General features: G+C 47.0%; 1 long non-coding RNA gene across 1 annotated transcript; it reads left to right on the top strand.

Annotated features, from left to right (window-relative positions):
* The first annotated feature begins 588 nt into the window (after nucleotides 1–588).
* LOC111812980 lies at nucleotides 589–1,810 on the top strand. Its single transcript, XR_002818342.1, has 3 exons — nucleotides 589–706; nucleotides 1,111–1,265; nucleotides 1,750–1,810. It is a non-coding gene; the product is annotated as an uncharacterized LOC111812980 (long non-coding RNA).
* The last annotated feature ends 6,047 nt before the right edge of the window (nucleotides 1,811–7,857 follow it).

Below are 7,857 nucleotides of genomic sequence, written 5' to 3'. Positions count from 1 at the left end.
CTACATGCAACACTGGTTTGCTAAGGATGAGAACACAAGCTCTGATCTTGGTGTAGTTGCTGCCAGTGGCCTTCTCCACCCCACTGACCTTCCACATCCACCACACCCACAGAGGTATGTGTTTTCAGGAGTTACTGAGACCTGATTCTGTACATGTAAAGGCTTGAAAGACAGTGTATGTCTGTGCTCACTTCTGTACTTTAATTTCTGTCCTATGAATTCTTTCTTTCTTTTCTTCTCCACCTAGAAGAAAAGTTCAAGCAGTTCACTAGCTATCCTGCCTAGTGGATACTGTGGATGAGTTTTCCAAGGACTCCCCATTGGGCAAAGTGTGACTTTAGCCCCTGAGCCCTTTTGCCTCTGTAAATCTTCCCTGCTTCTTCTAGAAAATCCTCTCTATGCCATGCAGGTTCCGGGTATTTTCTTCTGTTGCCAGCCAGCTCTCCTGGATTACTTTCCAGCTGGCTATAGAGCTGCTGGGCATCCAGGAAGGCTTCTGGCTGCTGCTGCTGCTGCTGCTGCTGCTGCTGCTGCTGCTGCTGCTGCTGCTGTGCACTCTCTGAGCTCTGTTGCTCTGCTTCAGAGCCTTTTCCCTGGCTTCCTAAATGTCTGTTTGTGCATTTTTTCCTCCCCAGGTGCTGAACAGTGTCACAGATTCGCTTCTCATTTTTACGGATCTGAGTCAATTGCCCTCAGCCGGAGATGGGTAAGTGTGCCCTGGGTGAGCGCATGAACACATACTGTGTGAGTGAGCGTTGGGGATTGTTTTCCTCCCAAGCACACCAGGGACAGACAGATGCATAGGGTGAGAAGCTGCAGTGGGAGGAGGCTGGCTGTGTGTTTGAAATGAAACTCAACCCTCAGAGAAGCTCTTCTGCGTCCTCTGGGAAAAGCGCGGGGGGAGGGGGTGGAGTGGCAACCAGGAGACCAGGGGGCTTACAAGGTGCCCTCTTCAGCCCTGAGTCAGCAACCCCTGCCCCCAAGGACCCAGGAAGATCCTGACTGCAGGGGCTGAGTCACAGGAGTAACTGGAATAGCTGTTTAGATCATAATGAATTCCCAGAACCTTTCCAAGCCAACCAGCAGACACAGGCTGTCTCCTTGCCCTAGATGCCTTCCAGCTTGGTGACTCTGCAGAAAGGAAGAGGCCAGGCCCTGGCTCCTGGCGGTGTGGGTGATGGGGCAGCCACAGGGCACAGAAAGCCTCTCCACTCCCACCTCCAGCTCCTGCAGGTTGGATCCAGACCTGTGTACACCCATCCAAGGTGGGGAGAAAGCCCAGTTCTGTGGGGTGAATTGGAGAGGCACAAAGAGTGCCTCACTGGGACTGGTTAGGGTGCGATGGGCACTAACCTCCTCCTCGGGAGCCTATGGGCCTAGCTTAAAGGGCATTAGAATCTGTGGGCCTCAGATTAACAATCTCTGAGCTCACAGGCAGGAGCCATCTCTGGAGAAAGGCAGGGCTCAGAGGGGCACTGGGCACGTGGGTCTGGAGGTCCGAACTTCAAAGCTGCAAGTCTAGTGTCCAGCATCTCCTTTAAAAGCCTGTTTTGTGTTTTGTGGGATACCTCAGATGTCTTGTCCAAAAACAGCAGCTCAGGGCAGAGCTCATGAGCTCAGAGTCTCCTTCCAAAGATCTCAGCCTTCTCAGAATCCCCTCCCTCCTTTCTGTCACCTCTCGTGTGATGCCTCGGCCAGGCCAGGACTCAGGGTAGAGGGCCACACAGATTAGACTGTCTCTTGCTCTAGGGCAATGGTTGCAGCTTTGAAGTTCTGATCAGGCCACCAGAAGACTACAATAGGAGTTTTGGGCACTAGCCCCAGAGTTTCTGGGATGAGGCCTGGGAATAAGCATTCAGACAAGTTCTAAGAGCTGCTGATTCTTCTTGTTGAGGGAGCACCCTTTAAGAGGCACTGGTCTATGGCAACTTTGTTTCTTTCTATTTTTCATTTATGTATTTGGAACAGGGTCTCATTATGCAGCTCAGATTCATAGTGATCATCCTGTTTTCAGCCTCCCCAGCACTGGGATTACAGGTGTGAGCCACCATACCCAGACTTGTTTGCAGGCTAAGTGTGCCCTGGGGGCGGGGCCAGTGGGGCATGTGGGACTGGGAATCGAATCCTGGGCCCTGCACTTGCCAAAGCAGGCATTTAGTCTGCTGAGCTATCTTGCCGGCCCTAAGGCAACTTTCTTGAGTATATTTTTAGATCAAAGACGCACTTGGGGATCTGTTGAGAAGCTTTGCTGTTGTTGCCTGGAAAAACAATACAGTAGTGCTGAAAAAAACCTTACAATTTCAGGGTTCCCCAGACTTAAAGAAATTCATGCATGAGCTTTTAGGTTTAAAACCTCCTCACTCTGGTTAAGAGAAGAATTTGAAAATTTGTAAGGTACATTAAAGAAAAATTCTCACCGAAAACAAAGGAATTTGGTAGCAAATCAAGTAAGCATCTGTTCCCTAAAAGCTGGACTCCAAGTTTCAATTCCTGTCCCTGACATTCGCTAGCTCTGCTTTGGTTTCCTCCTCTGTAGATGAGGACTAACCCTAAAAGCTAGTTGTAGAGTCTTGTGAGCACTACACACACTCATAAACACAAAGTGTGTAACACCGCGCAAGGTGCAGGGTGCGCATGCGTGCAGAGCTTGTTCCTAGTCCCTTTACCTTGAGGAGTCCTACTGATTCAACTTCCTGATGCAATACAAGCCTTCCACTCTCAATATCCACAGTCCTTGTTTAGGTTCTAACTATACCTTGTGTGCCACACTCTCATCTTTCCAACTGCTTCTTAGTTTGATTTTCTCCTCTCCTGGACATCTCCAGATAACACCCACAGTGTCCCCTCTGTACCTGTTCAGTTTGTGTCACTGTAGCAAAGTATCTGAGGCTTGGCACCTTATAAAGAAAAGAGTGTTGTTCAGTTCCCTGCTCTCAGTGCTCTGGTGAGGATTTGGGGCCACATCACATGGTGGTGGCTGCATGATGGGCCTAAAATGAACAGAGTGAGATGGAAACCTTGAGGTACCGAGGAACCAGGCCCACTTCCAATAACGTGATTAATCAGGGTTCCATAAGAGCCTCAATAACCCTGTCAACAGCCAGGCCCAATGTATTAATCACCTGCAGCAGATCCTACCTGTAATGGATTCTTCCACTCAGCACTGCCACACAGAGGGCTGGGCTTCTGGCATATGACCTCTGGGAGACACACTCAAGTCATACACCAGCACAGCACATCCCAAGCCTGTCCATCCTCTCGTCCCCCACTTAAACTCTTCCGAAGACTGCCCCATCACACAGGAGAAAGTTGAGCCTGATAAATCATGAGCTCTGTGTTATTCCAGAGCTACCCCTTCTTGAACCTCTGTTTTCCTTTCTCTCTTCTGCCCATGCACAGGATGCACAAACTGACTCCAGGCATGCTATACTTCTAATATTCTATGACCTTAAAACAAATCGTCCCATCCTCTGAAGGCCTCCCCGCTCCCTTATGGAAGACCTCTAGGGGATATTCTTCAAAATCTCCAGGAGTGCCTTCTCTTCGCTGTCTCTCATGTCCAGGCAGAACAGATCTCTCCCTTCCCGTGACCTGCCATACCTTGTACTGTCTGCTGCTTCTAGCACTTTAGGAATGCATGCATATACTTTTAAATCTGTAGCAGACACAGAAAGCTATTCCCAGTGTCCACTTTCATTTTCTACAAGACAATCTCATTTCCCAAAGTTCATCTCCACCAGGATCTGTCTATGTTCAGGACCTGAAGAGCAAAAAAGAGAAAATGTTGAGATAGTTTCTACTGGCAAGCACAGTGGTGAGACAGGAAGTTTCTCTACCTCATATATGGGTAACCAGCCAATTGCATTATGCTTGTCAGGAGTCAGTTTTAACAACGGTATTAGCAGCTTCCCAACAGGGGATTTCTGATTCTTAGACTGCAAATATGTGGCATGTTATCAGCTCTGGAACCTAGAACTCAGTAATTACCCAGTTTTAGGCTTGCTGCCTGGCCACCTCCCTGATTGGGTAGAGGAAATCCCTGTGTAGAAGTCACGCCTAATGTCTCTAACCTACTCCTCTAGTCCTTGGAATCATTTTTTATAAGTTCCTAGTCCCCCTATTAAAATCCTATCTGCTTGAAACACCTGGAATGCCTTCTTATTTCTTAAGCTGAAAACTGACCGACAGGACCTACCTCACCCTGCTGAGTTATTTGTAGGCTATGAGTGAGCCTCACTCATCTTTTCATCCTTAGTGTCCAAGAAAAGAGCAAGAGAAGATTCTGGAAAATGAGGCCTTAAAGACAAGGGTGGAGGCATTGACCTGCACTGGGGAAAAACTGATTTTCTCTGTTTACCAAATGAACCCAGAATGGCTCTCAAACCAACCAGAAAACCAATACACATGCACCACTAGGAACAACACAAACAAGGACCAAATAAGGACTGGGATGACAGTATCAGATGAGGGGAACTCAGTCCCTACCCCCATGGGATCTGGGTTTTGCCCTCTACCAATGCCTGCAGCCCCCAGGAGACTGCTCAGGAGTGCAGAGGACAAGGCAGAAGGCTGCACCTGCCTGGCGTAACTCCCTCAGGAATGCATCTGAGAAAACTGCAGAATGTAGGAAACAAGCTTGGCCTGCACTCAGTTTAGCCCTGGGTCTAAACACAGAAAGGCTAGAGAGCAGGGCCTACTACTGTGCAGGGCAAGGAGAATGAGGAGTGTGGTTCATGGAAAACAAGAAAGGGTGTGGTGAGACTCCACACACTGTGGAACTCTGGTGCATTTGTGCTTAAGTCCCAGATCTGTTGCTAATCACTGTGAGACATAAGGCAGATTCTTAAGACTCCATGACACTCTTCTCCTAACCTCAGCATTAGAATCCTTACTTCAGAGGACCATTGTGAGAAAGGAAAAGATAGGGGGTCAAACCCCTGGCTATAGGTGGGGCAGGGGGGCTTATAGGAAGTGTGGGGGCAGGAGCAGGGCCAGAGTTATTGCTCTGGCTTCCTGACAAGAAAAGAGCAGCTTCCAGACAGAGCTCTGGAAACCCATTCCTTGTCCACTCTCCAGATATGCCTTAAAGTCTCGTCTGGTATTCTTCCTAGTGTGGACACTCAATCCTATCCAATAACTGATGTAGTGTTCTGCTTGGCTTTCTTTTTCTTTTCTTTTTTCTATAATTTTATTGAGAAACAAAGAGCAATGAGACAGTTTCAAACCAAATTGGTAGGACAGTTTCAATAATTAACACATTGCATGCATTCTTCCTAGTGGTTAATTGCTGTACAAGATGCAGACATGATATCCTATTTACAAACACCATTAGAACAAATCCCTCTATTCATTAAGAGAATGTAACTATATATCTATTCTAACCACTTTGGATACACAGATACCAAATGGACATTCATCTGTATCCCCTTTTTTGTTAAGTTCCATTATTTCAATATTATAGGTGTGTAAACTCAGCAAAATATTCTAAAAGAGTTTTGCTTGGTTTTCTCAATGTTCTCTTTGGAGGGATGGCACTGAGGCTGCTCTGAAGGGTGATTTCTCAATCTAATCATTTGTCTGCACTTGTCCAAAGCCAAGTGCAGAAAGGATGATTCCCGGAAGTTAAGTGCAGAGAGGATGAGAGGTAGGAGGGAGGTGTTCCAGGAAGGGTGCTCTTGCCAGCCTGGGCCAAAGTGGAGGACTTGGCCTTGCCTCTCTGTAATCATGTTGTCCATGCTCGTCAGTAAGCTATTAGCATTTGAGTCTAAGCCAGTCTTTCTGTGGCATCCCGCAGGGCTCTGGGTTTAATGCAACTTCTTCTACATGAGCTTGTTATGAATTTCAAAAGACTAGAAGGCTTTGCTAGAATATTGTCATACTCCCTCAGAAGAAAAAATCCTAAAGCTCTTCAGGAAGTCCTCAAGCTCTGAGGTGACAGTGTACCCATTGTAAGGAGTCTGTGGCAATCCATGGCCTTTTGGCATCTTCCATGGCGCTAGCTACAGGGCATCCCCAGGTGGATAGATGTTAGGGAAGAGCACGAAGGAACAGCAGCCCTGAAAAGATGGCGATGGTGGCACACACAAAATGCCTGTGACATCCACTGCAGGAGAATGGAGACATTGCCTCCATTTCTGCTTGGGAATGGAATCTGGATCAGGAATAAAACTGCTGTGATGGGCACCTATCATGGGCACCACACAGTAGCAGGAGCTTTTGTAGCTCAGGCAGACTGGGCACCAAACAGTTAATCTATTACATCTGAGCTTCTACAGACAGTGGGAATATTTGATGTTTCTGCACAGGAAGCTTGTCCTAGAGCACATAATTCCTGCACAGCAGGGGAGCGTTTTTCAGGTTGAACTCTGTCTGGAAGCTGCTCTTTTCTTGTCAGGAAGCCAGAGCAATAACTCTGGCCCTGCTCCTGCCCCCACACTTCCTCCACCAAGAGCAACACAAGGGCAGCATAACCCTGTGAGACTGTCAGAGGGCAGAGTAGAGACTCAAAGAGCTCCCACCATGCTCCTTGCACAGGGGAGGAAAACAATCTTATTAACTGCCTTTGGCCATCTGCACCCTTAGTCCATAGGCACAGGGAGATTGGCATTTCTTTCTCTACCACTGCCATAAAAGTATCGCATTGTTTTGTCTGTCTGGGCAAGATATAAACAAGGAGAAATTTAGAAAAGGGTGAGGACAGTGTGCATGCAAGAGGACCAAGAAGAGAAGCCACTGACCCAGAGGATTCCTGAATTCTAGGTGAAAGGCACGTAGAACTGAGGGGTGGTGTTAGGGGTGGTGTTAGAGGAATGTGTCGAGTGTGTTTGTGGAGGATAAACCACTTGCGCAAGCTGCATATGAATGTACAGAAAGGAAGAGAAAAAAGTAAATCACAGCCAAAGGGCAATTCCCGATATTATTTTACATGACTCTCTGGCATTGAGAGAAGTCTAACAATTTTTATAAACAAAATTCTTATAAGTAACCTCTTGTTAGGACACTGGCTTCCTAAGGATTGTTACCATCTGCTGCCATCCATCCAGTACGCATGCTCCACTTATGTCTCATAGGTACACTAAGAAATAGACTCACTGGGTCCAGACAAATGAACTGAGGTTCAGAGTTATTTACTGAGCTTCCCAATGTGACACAATTTTTTGTGTAGTAGAGTTATGATTTAAGTCCAAACATATCTGTCCATTTCTAAGTCTGTGCCCTTTTCTCTAAATCATTGTTCTGCACTCCAACATGTGGAATGTGCTCCTCAAGAAAAGGGAGCTGGGCCAGCCAGATAGCTCAGGAGACTAAAGTGCAGGGGCCAGTGTTCAATCCTGGGCATGCTGTGCCAGCCCCGCCCCTGGGGCAAGCTGAGACAGCGAGACTGGGCATGGTGGCATGCACCTGTAATACCTACACTTGGGAGGCAGAAAACAGGAGGATCACTATGAGTCTGAGCTGTGCAGTGAGACCCTGTAGACCCTGTACTAAATACATAAAAAAAGAAAGGGGAGCCACTCCACAGAGAGCTAAGAACAACAACAACAACAACAATAATAATAATAATAATAATAATAATAATAAATAATAATGATGATGATGCAGTGAGACAACTCAGTAAAAATAAAAGGGAAAATGTTTGAACACCCATTTCAATAAAGAAGAAATATAAACAATAGGAAAGCACATAAAATGCTCGGCTTAGCTGTTTGCTAAGAAAACACCAGCGAAAGTCACAATAGATGGCCTCCACATGCACAGTAGAAAGGCTGGCACTTAAGGACTGACCCCAGCAAGCCTCAGGGAGACATGGAGCAATTGGAACTCTCAAACCCTGCCTGGGAGAATGTAAATAGAACA

The sequence above is a fragment of the Octodon degus genome, unplaced genomic scaffold (assembly GCF_000260255.1).
Source record: "Octodon degus isolate 3935 unplaced genomic scaffold, OctDeg1.0 scaffold00156, whole genome shotgun sequence".
In the NCBI taxonomy this organism is placed as follows: Eukaryota; Metazoa; Chordata; class Mammalia; order Rodentia; family Octodontidae; genus Octodon; species Octodon degus.
Note: the sequence above shows the minus strand (reverse complement) of the source record. Positions and strands in the feature narration are given on the sequence as shown.